Here is a 16,873-nt window from a genome sequence, read left to right as displayed (position 1 = left end):
ACTTTCTTCATTCCACCATTTCATTCATTACTCATCATCACCGTCTCCTTTAGCCTAATCGGCATAACCGTGGGACGTAAAACTCAAAGATTTCATTTCATTTTCATTTTTTAAATACTAAAAATATTTTTAAGTGTTAAAGTAGTGTATCAGTAAAAAATAAACCTTTGCTCTTGAGCGCAAAACAGTATTGGTGCATTTCTGAAAAAAGTCAATTAAAAAACGGAGAGAAAGAGAGAGATTTACCTTTCCAGTGGCAGCGAACGTTGCCACTGGAAGCAGTAACATTGAGCATATGGCAGCGAGCTCCTATCTCTTAACATGGGGAAGTGGATTTATTCTTGCAACGCTCCTATCTTCCCGTATTGGTCCCTTACGGTTGCATTTTTTCCGCAACTGGTCAGCTTCTGTAATAGTTACGAATTCCTCCGCTTAGCAGCGCTTGACTCAGTTGATAGGGTGAGGAAGGTACAGACGCGTGGAAGAAAGAAGTTATTCACAAAACATAAACTCGCAAAGAACAAATATAAGTCTGGTGGTAGCAGGGACGGATCCAGGCTGAAAGTTTGGGGGGCGGTCGTTCGAAGTCAATAAATTTTATTTAACATTCATAATACAAAGGTGAAAATTCTTGGGATAAGATTTATTTTTTAAAAAAAAAATCCTATTCTGGGGGGGAAGGGGGGTCAATCGAGTCTCCAAGAAGAAAATGTCTTACTACGGGTCTAATTCCTAGTTCTGTGTCCTTCGTGCACATGATTCCGTATTCGATTTCCGGCGGAGAGCATAAATTAAAATCAAATCATTCACTTCCAATACTCATCTGTCTTCTTTAGCCTAATTTGCTGGAATGCTAAACTTTTTTTTTTTTAATTTTCAAAGGAAAACATCTTAGATTTCATGCTTCTTTACAGACAAAAAAATATGTGGTTCCTGAAAATGGACTTTTTGTTCCGTATATTTATACAAAGAAATGCTAACAAAATGCGTATTGTCGGAGGAGAGAGGTGTTTCTGGACCCCAAAGAAAATAAAGCGGAAAATATTTGCGGTGGCGATGCTTTCTATTCAGAGAAACTTGGCGAGCAGCATTTCAGATTTCAATAAAGTCATAGAAAAATTTGAAGCCCGAAAGATCGAAGAAAGACCTTGCATTCTAAAATAATGCATAGTTTATATAATTAAATAATTTTGTTTAACTGCGTGCATGCAATTTTCTTGCTTTTTTTTCTTCTTTTCGGATTAACGCCATCATTCATGGCTTACAGCACATACTATATATTCGATTTATCTCGTGTCCAATAACATGAGTGTAGAGGTTTTGTATATAAATAGTGTATAAACGTACAATGATAGTGGTTGTTTGAAAAAAAGGAAATAGCTTATATATTAAGTTAATATTCGAGAAATAATTTAATCAATAATATGCAAATAGAGCTTAAAAGACTTTCCTCTTCATATTTCCTGAATATTTCTTGGATAGGACTCAAGAATGCTGGGGGAGGGGAACACTTGGCGTACCCACATACCTCATTACGCGAAAGTACCATAATCCACGAGATGCGACTGTCTTTTTGCTTGACTTCAATATTGGAAAATCGGACGAATATGGAATTTTTGTACTTTTTTCCACATAGAATATAAAGTTATAAATATGATCCTGGTTTCACTTCCTTTGTGTTCTCTGTCTCTACCATCTGAAGTACGGTACCATAAACATATACTATCCCTGAATGTTTTATTGCCCGTTTACCAAAAGGACAACTTTCTTCCACTTTAGAACGAAGTGACTGGAGTGGTTTTCGTTTCGGAAAACAGCTATTGGCAGAGAGGATTCTGTCTGTACTTTAATATTTGCCTCTGCGCCGCATCAGAAACTGAGAAGGGAAGAAAAATGCAATTGTAAGAGGACCACTGTATTGTGTTGGATTTTTAAAAAATAACTTTTCTCATGTATTAGAGACCTCTGTAGTGACACGGAGGAGTTTTCAGGAAACTTCTTTAGAATGTAATTTTTGTAGTGCAGGTTTATCTATGTAAATACAGATTTATTTATACATACAAGTTCTGATCATTACTGGCATCTAAGGCCTTAAGCCCATCGTGTATTAGAGATAACTAATCACGGCGATCACACTCTTCGGGTATGGGGAAGGAAGGAAGGGACCTGAGACATATATGTTACGTGCCATCCCGTCATTCGTGAGTTTGAATTAGGAGAAACCAGGAAAAGCCTCACTCAGGACAATTGTTACGCATTTTTTCGACCGAGTGTCCCAACCAGAAATCGAACGCAGACTGCTCGCACGAAAGGCGAAGACTTTAGCAATTATGGTACACGGGGCCATGTAGTGAATAGAGCCATTCCATTTTGGGCGTGTTAATGTTACCCAATCTTTTTTTTTTAAGTATAGTACGTGCTTGTTTCATTGGAGTTTCATTCCTTACAGCACAGAGAGATGTAATGTTGAATCTGAGCAAGGTTTGGGGCTATCCTGTCTCTAAAAGGTGTAGTGAAAGAGCTGTCTCGTCTAGAAAAAAAAAAGAATGCTGTTTATACTGGAAGAGTTCTGTTCATCTCGTAATTCATCACGAAGTTTCTGTCTTCCCTTGTCTCGTGGGAAATACTAGGTGCATAAATTTAATCGGGCCCGAACCACACGAAACCCATCGGAAATCGACCGAGGTTTCAAGCATCTAAGGTAGTAACAGAAATCCTCTGCATATATAGCCTATCACCGAACGAACGTAGGTAAATGATAAGCGTGGGCTTTGCAATCGGGAGATCCTGGGTTCAAATTGCGGGGCCGACTATTCTGACTGAGGTTTCCCATGGCTTCCTCACTCTCACCATGTGAATGCTAGAATGGTATCTTTAAATAGGACTATATAGGCCCTGGCCGACTTGCTTCCAAATTTTCCTTCCCTAGGAATTGATAGTATTTGAGTGTAAAATATCCCTTCAGTTGCTGCCTCTGAAACCTTGTTAATAAATAAATATTAAATGAAAGAACAATCCTAAATGAGAGAGGTTAGTTTGCCCAAAACGACTATGTTACTCTGTGCATGTAAAAAGAATTTGACGTGCTGAAATGCATTACAAATAAAATTGTACAACTTTTAAATTTAATGAGAAGTTAATGTTTCTGTGAAGCCACAAGACTTCTGTGTGCATTTTAGCGTTTTCGTTTTAGGTTGTTCATAATGTAGCATGATAAAACTGATAGTCTTGTATGTAATGAATATAGTGCTTCTTCCGTACAAGACGGTGTAACACTACATATGAAACATTAGCTACTAATTTTCTTCCTCGCATTTGAACCTTGAATAAAGTGATTTGAACTATATCTCGAGTTCTGGCAGTGAGTATTATAGTTATTCTAATTTTACTGCACAATGTAGTTTAGTGCATCATAAGCTTGAAACAATTTATTTCGTTCAGACGTTATTGTACCAATACGCAAGAGAAACGACGTTCATGCTATTGTCGATTAATAATAATAATAATAATAATAATAATAATAATAATAATAATAATAATAATAATAGAGCTTGAAATAAGTAGCTTTCCAGTTGACAAATTAACAAATGGGGGGTGCAATAATAATTACTGTATATCACGCTTGATTTTTGGAACGTTACCAGCTACTTAGTTGGCAGCCCTGCGGAAAATGCAATAGATGTGTGACAATTTGGTAGAGCCGTCTGCTCGAGTAATGCCGTAAACACTTGTCAGGATGACCGGCCGATGTTGAATTAAAAACATTAAGTACGTTGAAAGTAAAAAGAAAGTGACCATCGGCAGGAAGAAGGTGACGGTTTTACTAAAATAGTAATAAATCAAGCACTGAATCTTTGAACAATGGCTGGACGATGTACGTATAGGTATGTAGGCCTACAGTACATCATCAGATATAATATATGTACATATAGATAGGTAGTTATGTATTGTGCAATTTTGTGTGCACAGTCTTCCAGTTTGTGTGTAAAATTGTGTATTTTGGACGGAGGGTGTGTGTAATTTTGCTTGCCACATCTGGTAGCACTGGGTGATTGCAACGTCAGCTCTTTTTCCGTCGCTCAACTATTTGTTGTGAAAATAGTTGATGTTGTTAACATTGATGTAAATAACTTCACGTTAATAATGAAACCTTAATTTTTGTATGTTTAGTACAAATTTTATAGTAGAAACGTCGCTCGCATTGCTTTCAGCTTATCGATAATGTATTAATATATGAGTTGTTTCTTGAATATATTTTACAATGCGATGATCGTACCTTGAATGGTTTTTGTTAGCACTGGCAATTCCTTTCTGCTGATGTTAATGTCTCGATAACTTTGGCTCGGTTTGGCCTATTATAAGACGTCGCGGATTTGTAGGCTAACAAAATCTTCACGTGTCTGTCATTTACAGGTTAGTAATTCAGGTTTAGGAAATGACTTTTCGTTGAACTTTACAATTCCCGATCCCGTTGGTAGCCGTACACAGATACGAAAAATTGCATTCGATTAATATTAACATAATGAGTCAAAACATTTTTAACCCTAAGCTAACCCAACGTTAATTATTGATATCCTAGCCTACTCGATTTTTTTTAAGCTGTCAACTTATCGATGCGCAGTTCGACCCTGTATTCTAAAGTTTACTATAAACTTGCTAAACATTAGTTACCGATACAGAAGATATAAATATAGTTAGGTTACTCTATAAATACGTATAGGGCCTACTCAGTCCATGTTCTCCTCTCATAGAGTTCATTGCGATTACGCACAATTGTTAATGGTCTTTAAACGTTAGTAATTCACTCACATGCTCTGCGTCTATAAAAATTTGTTTTCTTAAATATTACGTTTGCTTTATATTCTCTCAATTTTAGAATATATAATTAACCTACCACTACACTCATGATCTCAATTTGTACCCGCAAGCGAGCAGATTGACATTATTGGTTATGCAGGAATACCATGTACGGAAGTTTAACTGCTTCTTTCGTTGCGTTTTATTGTATGTAATATTTATGTTTGCAATATTCGTATAGTTTTCTGTCTTTAGATATCTAATTTATTGTTTGCCTCGCACTGAGTGTTAATTACGGGACGTGAAAAGTTGCGTGAGGAAAGAGGTACGTTGTTTAGCTTCTCTTCGATTTCTCAAATCGAGGGTTGCTAGTGCTAAAAAGTTAGCATGAGTTATTACTTACTGGTAGGCATCACCATTACTATTCAGTAGAGATACAAAAGAGCCGGCTTTTTTGAATCGATGTTTTTTTTACATAAAAAGCCGGCTTTTTTTAAAACGAGAATTTTGGAAATTTTTGCTTTTTTCATTTTCATGATTTTTCTATCTAAATAGCTTTCTTATAGAATATTCTATAGTTAGATAAGAATTCCATGACCTAAATGCAATATTTCGCTCTAAAATTCACCATTAAGCTGGATGGAGCACATGTTTTAGGAATTAAAGCTAACAGGAAGAATGTAGTATTTGAGGGCAATTTTAGAGGCTATTTAACTTTTGATTTATCGGCATTTTTTTCTTCTCGGGATCATTTCAGTTTGTCATCCGCGTTTCATTTCTAAGGCCTTAGTACCCTAGCTTCTAGTGCAAAAGTTAAACTTAGGTTTTTCTATGTATCCGTCAAAGCGTACGTTTCTCAATATATCTGTCAAACCATACTTCCACATTTCTGCTATACTGTAGCTCTGCAACGATTTAGTACTTTGGGAGGGGTTTCTCTGATTGTTTCGTTTTCTAAAATGTCCTAAATTTATTTGGGAGGAGTTTGAAGTTTATGAGTACAGGCATAACTAATATTTCGTTTCGTTTATATATTTCGCGATAATCTTCAGGATACAACCTTGAAGATCATTTTATACTGAGAATAAGTGGAGGATTTAGAAAAGTATTTTGGGAGTTTTTTTTTTTCCTAATGTTTAGTTTTTCTAAACATTCGTAATTTTTATTTGACGGGAGCTTAAAGTTTATGAGTAAAGGCATGACTAATAAATATTTCGTTTGTTTTAGACATTCCGTAATTTTGGGGAACAGGCTTCAGTCCGAAAGACCGCCCCCCTAACCTTTGCAAAACCGTCATTGTTGGTAATTAGTAATAATAACGATTTATAAACAATAAGAAAGGAAGTCGGCCAATTCATAGTACACGCACTATTTCTAGTTCACAGATGGAATGAAGGAAAGCTTTGTCAGAATGCTCGAATGCTGAGTTGAATCCGGACTTCCCGGTAGAAGCGCAAAAGCTCCACTCAGTCATGTTTGTTGTGCAGTTGTATTTATATTAACTTAAATATATTCCGTAGTTTTTTTTTTTTTTTTTTTTTTTTTTTTTTTTTTTGGTGGTGAGAGTTCCATAATGATATGAAGGGTGTGAGCCAAGAACATGGTAACTAACAAATTTTCAATTGCTGAGTTATGCAGCACCAGATAGACAGCAACGCATGCCGCTTCGTTTAATCCTTCATGTATAGTCTTATGTGAAAAATCTGCTTTCCGACTTCCAAAAAGGATTGTGCAGCAGAAAATCTCTAATTTCTTAAAATAGTAAAATTGTGGGTTAGCATGTTCTTGCCTCACACTTTTCATATGTTGAATCCCTCCTGTTAAAAATTCAGAAAACTTGAGGACTGAGTAAACCGTGATGGTGCTTATATAAAACTGTAGAACTTCAAGAATATAGAAAACCAAAAGCTCTAGATATTCAGCCTTTAAGTGTATCATATAAATCTAAGTATTTTTCTTATGTTTTATTTTAATTTTATGTTGTTCCAAAATGAGGGGATGACTATTTTGAAAATTACTACATATAATTTTGCTAGTTATTTGTGGATTTTTTAAAGAAATACTTACTTTTAGGGTTGGCTGGTTTACACTAGCTGTTTTTTCTTTCTTTTTTTAAATAAACAACTAGTTTAAACCAAAAAAATAAAAAGAACGAAAAATGCGAATCGTGTGAACTTCATGCTAACGTTTCCCCACATCAACCTATCTGCATTAGTTTTATTTCCTTTTCACCTTTTAATCAAGGTGTCCCATGTTCAATTCTCGGTCGAACCACAACCCTTTTTTCATGCGTAAACAAAGTAGCGGTTCGGATATAACTTTAAGTGAAAGTCTTCTTCTTGATAACCTCGCTATTACGTAGGGATATTGAAGCTGAACATACGAAACGAAACCAAATTGTATATTTCTGCATGCCTGAATGCCCGTTGTTTTATAAAGAAGCAAGGTTGCTTAAATATATTGATAGAAATTGGCAAAATTTATCGATTGCCTACGTTGCTTCCAATATTAGCTTGGATTAGACTTTTAATTTAATTGAATGATATCTACATACTAAATTTGTAATTTAATACCTAAGGTTTAGCGTGCTGATTATGAAACGTTGACCTTTAAATTTTACATGCAAAGCAATAACAGGATTTTTCAGTTATTGTTTTACATTTAGAGTAATGACGGGATTTTCCCGATGGCTAGGGAGGGAGTTTCCCAATTTAAGAGATTTACTGACCGGACTTCTTTAAGCTTATGTGACCTCTTCCAGCATAACCCAGTTGTTGCATAATAACACCAAGGCGAAACAAACTTATTTCTGTCAATATGTAATATAAATACATAAAGCAATATATCTAAACCAAAAAAGAACTGGTTTAAACCAAAAAACCTGGTTTAAACAAAACAAAACAGAAAAAAGCTAGTTTAAACTCCCCCGCCCAAAAAAGACGGGTTTTTGGCAGTTTCAAAAACAACTATGGTTCTTGCCAAACCTGCTTACTTTTGTATGTAGGAGGTTAAAAAAATCTTATTATATACATTGGTGAATCCTTTGGAATTCATAATGTAAATATGTTGAGAAGTAAAACTTTGAAATATCTTTTCGGAATTCATGTTTTTTTTTCGAGGTTTTATATTATTATCGGCATCAACCACTAATTAAATGCCTTTTTGTATTGTAGAGAAGCGAAACAAAATCTGGTTTATCAATTAAAGCAGAATTTTGAAAAAAGCCCAAAATTTTCCAAGCAAAAAAGCGAAGCAGAGAAAACCGAGTTTTTTTTTTCGAGCCCTTGCATCTCTACTATTCAGATTATATTTTTCAAGTTTATTCCCGTTATTAGTATTTTTGTATGAGCTTTTATTACTATTCTTTAAGGTAAATTCATGGAATCTTACCTTAGACCTATGTCTTCATCGATTATATGTCCTTTCACATTGTTATTTTGCATGTTTACGTATTTTTATTTTCATAAGCAAGTTGCTCATAAAGCTCATCAAACACCACACAATCTCTCGTGAAACTCATTAAAATTGGCTTTTAACGATAAACTGTGAAAAGAAGGCAATTAAAATAGTACTTAATGTTAATTAGTGTTTCAAACTATGTGCCTCTTCCGTTCGATGAATATTGTAGGGATGGCCAATATATCCGTATAAGAAATTATCTGGTATCCGTATCTGAATAAATGGATAATAGAAATAACGGATAATATTCTGATGACGGATAATGGATAATATGGATAATAACCGGATAGTAGATAATATCCAGATAACGGATTACATCTTGATAAGGAATTATATCTAGATTACGAAAGCACATAATAGTCGAATAAGTTTCGAGAGGAGAATTAGATTTTAAAATTCGTGACGAGATGTGAACGTGATAATTCTTGTTTCGTTTTCGAGACGAGACGAGCAATTACTCGAGTCTTCTGGAATATGTTAGTTCATCTAAGTTTGAAATCCGAACACTGTTTCAGTGTTACATAACTCATAGTGTAAAAATATAAATTCATATTGTACGAAAAGTATGAGCATTTATCAAGGTTTAAAGATATGCAAGTTCTATGCAATCAATATACACGAAAAATAAATATGATTTAGTGGTTTTTACACTACCCTCTTCGAGAACCTTGCACAATACAGAAGAAATATTTTTACTTCTAGATGAGATGAATGAAATTTGGCATAAATTTACGAAACTAGTCGACAGGTGTGGAGACCGGAGGAGAAAAACTTTGTGAATCGAGACAAGACAAAAAATAGTTCTTCGAGATATGAGACATGACAAGGTCTAGAAAAAATCGGGACGAAACGAGAAAACTTATTTTTTCGTCTAGTCTTGTGTCTTGAACAACATTAGTTTTCATACATTTATTAATTCTTAATTATGTAATGGTAAAAACTATGTTATTCAAGGTGTTTGAGTATGTGTGAAAGAAGTGCCCTTGAAGTTTTAAGAGCTACAGCTCTTCTGTTTTTGACTTCAGCACTCACGAGGATTATGCTGTCAGCACTACTACCTCATGCCCTTGTAACTTCCGAGGATGTCATAGGCAAAGATGACCGAAGTCATAAGGTATACCTCACGTTCAACCAACCTCAATAATTGAGCGACACGTTTAGTGAGTGTGATGTCGAGATAATGTGAGTGTGAATCCGATTCACGTGAACCTATTCCTCGAAACACTTCAGAGATCAATTTCCAAAAATGATCCCATCAATGGAAGCAATCGAAAAATAAATTCTTTATTACTTTTGCAGACCACCTAATAAGCAATCGTAATGTAACTTCGACCAGCAAACTAAGATATATGAAAACAACAGATTACGATTGCTAACCAAACGATCTACAACACTCAACAAGAATTTACTCTTCAATTGCTATGAATAATGGAAGTATCCTTGAGAACTGACACTAAGCTATGCCGAGAAATGAATTCAGGTGAAACTGTGACTTACCAATTTTGAAATCTAAATGAGGCTACTGCCTCCAACCCCCCGCTCAAGAACAAGTAAAAACAACATCCAAGACAATAATATAAACACTACTATAAACCTAACATAAGAAGGAAAAAATACAAAAAAAAGAAAAGAAAAACACCTACCACTAATTATAAATCAATATTGCATGACGAAGAAAAATAAAATGCATTTCACCAATGGAACAACCAACTACAAACCCTCTCTTCCATAAATAATATAAGCAAAATGAAGCATTAAATTATCGGACCGATAAGTTAAATTTCTCTTTAAATGAAACCACACATTCTCGATAGACCCCGTATGTGCACCACTCTCGGGATCAACAAAGTTATGCGAATGATTCACAGTTACATGAATCCACTGTCCCCTATCCAAAACCACGTATCCTTCCAACAATCAGTGATAATAAAGGAGTCAGGACGTAAATGCTTATAAATAATTTCTAAAAAGGAATCAGCACTGCGAGAGTTCTCGCTACACTCACTCAAAAATATTTCATTAGTTTCACGGCAAATACCACCGACTATCCACTTCTGAGTACGGCGCATTCGGCCGACATTAAATTTGCGTCTGCCAAACAAACTGTCGTCCACCTTAACTGTTACTACAATTCTCAATATTAATCGGTCCACACAACATCGCGAAGCGATAGGAATTCACTTCAGTATCACAAAGATATTTGAAGCAAAAATATAAATTAATATCCGAACACCAAAACTAACTTGACAATATCAGAAGAACGGAACGACATCTAAACTGACTTAACTGCACACTTGATCAATGCAACACACATGTTCAACGTACACCATTTGAACACACAGCATGATCAATCAGGAATACATAACAACTAATCGGCAACTTCAACACAACCGACCGACCACAGAACAGGAGACAACATCAGTGCCACCAACCGCTAAAACTCTAAAACAACATTCTCAACAGGAGGAACAAAAACACCGATTCCGTACCTGTTACAAATAACAGTGATTCTATTCCTCCAATGCCACAACCAGTAACAAAATCGCTTGTTCGCCATAAAGTGCACTCTAGCCTTATTTTGTAATCGTGAGGTTGGTTGACCCCCTGTATGCACAAATTACTCTGATATTGGATTGATATTCCATTCGAAATGTTAAGTTACTGAAAAATCGAATTAATAATCAGTTATGAGGTTGACTAAACACAATGTCAGAATAGTAAGACAAGCATGAGGCTAGTAGTGTTGAAACGAGATAAGAAATAATGTTTTCTCTTCTCGCCTTATAAAAGTGTCGTCTGTAGAATTGTTGTCTCTTCTTGATTCTTAAAGAATTCTTTCTCCTGTTGTCTCGATTCTCGAAATCCTTTTATTGTCTTGTCTCGTTCTGTAAATTTATGTAAACTTTATTCCAAGAAGGATGACTATTGTTTATGACCGTTTTAAGCAGGAAACTTTCTAAGTCTGAATTGTAGTATCTTTGGAACCTTAAACCAAAGAGCACCCAACCCAATGTTCGCAATCGGGAAAAAATTTGCAGATGCGTTTTTCTTGTTTTAAGTGGAATGAGTCATGGTAAAATGTTATTAAGTTTTAAAAGAAACAAGGTAAAATTCATAGACATACGTAATGATACATTATTTCGAAACTGTATACATCTGAGCATATATCAGGCTTGTTAGAGTTCTGTACATAAAAAATCATTTCCAACGAAAATAAAGAAAGCGAATGTACTTCTAGTATTCATAGTATTATGAAAGAGACAAAGGCGAAAATGAAATAAGAGCGTTTGCAATGATCTGATTGTAATTTTCTTGGAAATTCAGGTGTATTTCTTTTGAAGTATTTTAGCAGAGCTGTTCATCTTATCTCAATTGTAAAGCGCTAATAGTAAGATCGTTGAATTCTCTTCCCATTTGGGATAAACTTTTGTTATGTAATGATATATTCCTCAGTACATAAATAATTATTTATAACTATTTTGTCATGTCTTGTTTCCATATTGTAAACTAAATACAACAACACGCTGAACAAAGGTATGCGATAATACATATAGAACATACAATCACGTAACAGTTGTTGTATTAAAACTGTTACATGATTGCGTGTTTTGTATATATATATATATATTATCACATAGCCTTCCTCCATGTGTGGATATGTTGAGTTTGCTAATTATTTGAAATAATTACATTAACCAGTTGCCTATATTTGCACCCAATCATTTCAAGATATACGTAATTTTTATGTGGGAAATATAAAATTTGAGAAGTGATGGATTTTGACAGAATGCCGGTATATTACATGTGAATGTTAAATATAAGTTAAGAAAATGTGTAATCTCAATATATATATATATATATATATATATATATATATATATATATATATATATATATATATTATATATATATGTTGTGCATTTGTCGGCAGCTGTTTGTCATATGTGAGTGACTTTTCAATATTCTCATTACCCCACTGAGTTTACGTTCTTAAAGATAATATTATAACCGCTAAATATAAGGCATTTTCATCATGCGTTTATTTAGTTCACTGCTAATATTGGGTTTTGTTTTATATACACTTTATTCGTTTAATATATGATCATAATTATGTGAAGTAAAATCCACTATTTATTGTATAATTTGAGTAAAGCGGTTTGTTTTACTGTTTTGAAATCTGAATTTATTACTCCTCTGTACACTTTAGGTGGCAGACTGAAACATACGTAATTACATTTTGTTAACAGCTGCCAACATGAGGGTTTGTGACGTATCTTGTGTAAGAAACCATCGTTCCGAAGATCTGTAGAAATATTTCCTTTTCATCAGGGCTGTTCCCTCAAACATTAGAGTTAGCACGAATTAAGCCAATTCATTAAAAAGATGATAGGTATAAGGGAGAAAACTATAGATCCATTGCCTTACTTTCGCTTTTCTCGAAAATCATCGAATCAACTATGCAAAAACGTATCGTAAGCTTCTTGGAAAAATATAATATAATAGACATTGCTCAAAATAGTTTCCAACGCAAAAATGTCAAGTGAGACGGCAATATTTAATTGTCTCGATTATATGCTGGATGCAATAGACGACAGGAAAAAATGTACTGGCATCTTTCTAGACTTAGCTAAGGCATTCAACCTTGTTTCGTATCAAATGCACTTCAAAAAAATCGAACAATATCAGTGTAAGAGGAGTTGTAAATAAATGGTTCCAAAGCTATTTAGAAGATAGAAATCAAGCCGTAGTAATTGACTACACGGATCAGCGGGGTACAAGTTCCAAATATACCTCTGACATGAAGTCAATTAAATGCGGGGTGCCACAAGGCTCGATTTTAGGTCCTACTCTCTTTATATTTTTTATCAATGATCTTCCAGCTTATATAAATACAGCCAAACAAACCATATTTGCTGACGATACAAGTCTAGCCATTACTGAATACACTGACAGTAAAATGAAAGTTAGTATCAAACAAACAATAGAATAATCAAACTCATGGCTTGAAAGTAATAAATTAAATTTAATTACCGATAAAACTACAGTAATAAACTTTCATCACTCTCGAAATACGAATGTAAATAATCCTATCATATCTATTAAAAATAAATTTATAGATAACGTTAAAGCAACGAAATTTCTAGAACTCTACGTAAGTGATAGACTAACGTGGGATAGGCACGCATCTGTACTCCAAAAGAAACTTTGTAAAGTGCACTATGCCTTAAAAAGTGTGAAAACATCATTCAATATATAAGCAATAGAAGTAATTTATCAGTCAGTTTGAGAGTCTACTTACGTATGAAATAGTACATTGGGGAAACGCAGCAGAAAATAGGACTATTTTTAAGATTAAAAAAAGTGTACTGAGAACAATGAAAGGTACAAAATCAAGAGTATCATGCAAAAGAATATTCCGTGAGCTTAAAATTCTCCCACTGCCTTGCCTTTATATGTTACGAACGGCAATCATTATAAGAAAATACCTGAAACCGTCTCTTAAATGCAACAGTGACATTTGTACATACAATACCAGAAACAAAAGCGATCTTGCAATTCCCATTCATAATACAGCACTGTACCAAAGAGGTCCAAAATATGCAGGAATACAAATTTATAACAGCTTATCCATCAACATAAGAAACTCAAAATCTGATCACCTTTTTAAACAAAAACTAACAAAGTACCTACAAGAGCACTGCTTTTATACTGTCACGGAATTTTACAAACATGCTCAAGCTAGAAACTTGCAGTTGTGTGGATCAATAGGAGGGTATTTATTTTAATATTACATGAGTAGTCATACAATTATATATTATTATAATCAAATATCTTCAACACGTGTTTCCTAAATACTAAATGAAGATAACATAGTGTAAAGAAAAAAAACTACTGATTCTCGCACTATGAATAAAACCAGGTAGATGAATAGATAATGTGTGTATGTATATATATGTATTATGTTGTAAGACTAATGTGATGTATAAGGAACTATAGTAGTTTACTGTATAGACAATAATAGGATGTGAAATGTTCTATACCGCATGTACAAATGTACAATACTGTGGTCTCTTGAACGCAAAATAAATAAATAAAATAAATATAAGAAAAAAAACTGGATTCACGGTTACCAAATGGCTCCGGTCAAAAAGGACCACCACCTGGGAGTGTGAAATGTCACTGCGCGTACTAAATAACCAGAAAGGTTTCCTATATAGTATTGTCAACTGTGATTAAAAATGGATCAGGTAGTACAAAATTTAAATCGATTGAAAGTCCGATTTTACATCTCATAATAAAACATCCTCTGTAATGTAACTAGTGGTCACACTTATTATGTCGCAAAATTTGTACATGTTTAGAAAATGGGATAAGATGCCAGTCAGAAAGCTGACACTATATTATTGGATAGCTATTGCGCAAGTTTTGTTCTTGCTGCACACCATAAATTGTCCATGACTGAACACGTTTTCACCTTACTTCTCTCCCACTGATTGCCCCATATTTCAGCATTTCGACCACTTCGTGTCATGAAGATGTTCGCTGATGACGTGATGGTGCAACGTACGCTTTACTGGTTCGCATCGCACACTCCAGAATTGTTGGTTGAAATATGACTAGAATGCGTAGTCCTAGCTGAAACTCCTATCTTAATATTGTAGTTCAGTTTCTCGCCTTAGAAAATGACACATGTCAGCTGCCCATTTTAGTCTCGCCTTGAATATTTTGATTATGTATCTTGGTACCACTGATTTTTGTTTGTTTGACTAATTTGGTTTTCACACTGTCTTTTCTTACACTTATGAAATATCTAAACCTCAGCACTAAATCAGGAATGATCCATTTCTAACCATAAATCGAACTAGGATCCAGCTGCTTTAGAGACGTGGCCACAAGAAGCTGCACGGAATTTTTCGTTTCGATTTGATTATTAGTAGTGTAAATACGCGTAAACTTAAATGATATATTTTATTAAAACTACACAGCGACACATTAGTTGATAATCAATAACCAAAGAAATATAATGAAATATTGTTAATGTGTTTGTCACCCTAGAAAAGAAAGGGTGACTGCTGCTTTTCGTTCTTGTCTTTTAATCTCAGTATTTTACTCTTTTATCTGTTTTAGAATTGTATGGATTCATACGTACAATATATATATATATATATTTCAAAATAATCGTATTTCACGTATTTCAACTTAAAGAATTTATTTTTTTAAAGTTCTCTGTAGCCAAACTTGTGGGCGTGATCGGATTCCTAGCTTAGTATCCTATCACAAAGAAAACATGTTTTTAACATGTTGAATAGTTCAATAGCTCTGCTACAATAATTTGCTATAAGCTTTTTTAATAACAACAACGTTTCCTATTTCATTCCTGGTAGTAGACTGGAACATGTATGTACCGTTTGATTTCTATCTGCCTGCTGTACAACGAAGGGAAAGAAAGAGGAGCAAGTATGTAACTGCTATTACCGTTAGCACTCTACTATTCAGTTGATATGAAGATTAAAGGAAAACTTTTAATAAGTTACTTTCTAGTTACGGTGTTTCAGTTTCTATGATCGTGAAAATTTTAGAGGTATTTTTCTATTTCAAAATAAATGCAAAAAAAAAAAAAAAAAATGATCCGGTATCAAAACGCTTGGCGAGTTTGTAGTATGTCACTGCACGCACTCCTCCACGAGGATTACATTGAATGAACTTTCTAGTTTATACCATACTTTGCTTGATTGAACATTTCTAGCCGTCTCTTCCAGCCTGAAGAAAAGGAGTTTTTTTTTCTTTCTATATTTGCTTACGAAATCTTGGTTACAGAATATGGCAAACACTCTAGAGACTAGGATTAAACACATAGTTTCAACATTTTACTCTCCTTACCCAGCTGATTGTTCCTCGTAAGCATAATGAACATTTCCGGTGATTCTTTTATTGCTCTCAAAAGCTTAAGAGCTAGCTGATTACGGAGAATACTTCCTTTTGCTTATGCGATAATTCTAGCTAGTCGAAATCTGCGATTGAATTCCGGTTTGCTACTCGTGCGCTTAAAACAATGATCACCATGTTTGTACGTCATGGGAAACTGTCTGCGCTGCTCACAAGTAAACCTTACGTTTGGGTGAATCGAGTTGCTGACTGAGACACATATGAGAAAGTAGTACTAAATGTGGTCAGTATTTCAGTGAAGTTTTAGGTGCGAAGCTTCAGGGGTTTAGGAGATACAGCTACCAGAACATCACATGGAAGTACAGAATAGTCTTCATACAGTTGGAGGTAAAAGCTCTGTAAGACCTCTTGTAACGACAAAAGGTGAATAACAAATATATGGGTACATATTAGGACTAGGGAGAAGTCATATAGTAAGGATATACCTGACGGCGGCCATCTTGAAATCCGCCATTTTGAATTAAGGTTAAGTTTTTAAAATAGGAATAGGGTCATGTGATACATGATTTAAGGCGCAAATTCAATCAGAAGAACAATGGTGACGTTAATTTTGATTTACGCACAATTGGTAAAAAGTTACAGGGAAATTAAATATTATTGCAGCATATGTATTAGTCCTTTACCCCACCTTGTAAATTTTGTGTTAATGATAATAATTAAATAAAAAGCA

The 16,873-nt window shown here is 34.4% G+C and overlaps 1 protein-coding gene across 2 annotated transcripts in view; it reads left to right on the top strand.

The window, feature by feature from the left end:
• The first annotated feature begins 3,689 nt into the window (after positions 1–3,689).
• LOC145674320 (uncharacterized) overlaps positions 3,690–16,873 on the top strand; it is a 54,664-nt gene continuing 41,480 nt past the window's right edge. Inside the window, exon 1 of one of the 2 annotated variants that reach the window (XM_081744222.1) lies at positions 3,690–3,884. The gene's annotated coding sequence lies outside the window, so the exon portion shown is untranslated. Of the gene's footprint in view, positions 3,885–4,100; positions 4,414–16,873 lie in introns of those variants that run through there. The other variant, XM_081744221.1, reaches the window with a different exon arrangement.

The sequence above is a fragment of the Thermobia domestica genome, chromosome 17, assembly GCF_964235325.1.
Source record: "Thermobia domestica chromosome 17, izTheDome1.hap1.1, whole genome shotgun sequence".
Taxonomy (NCBI): Eukaryota; Metazoa; Arthropoda; class Insecta; order Zygentoma; family Lepismatidae; genus Thermobia; species Thermobia domestica.
This window is presented reverse-complemented; position numbering and strand designations above follow the sequence as displayed.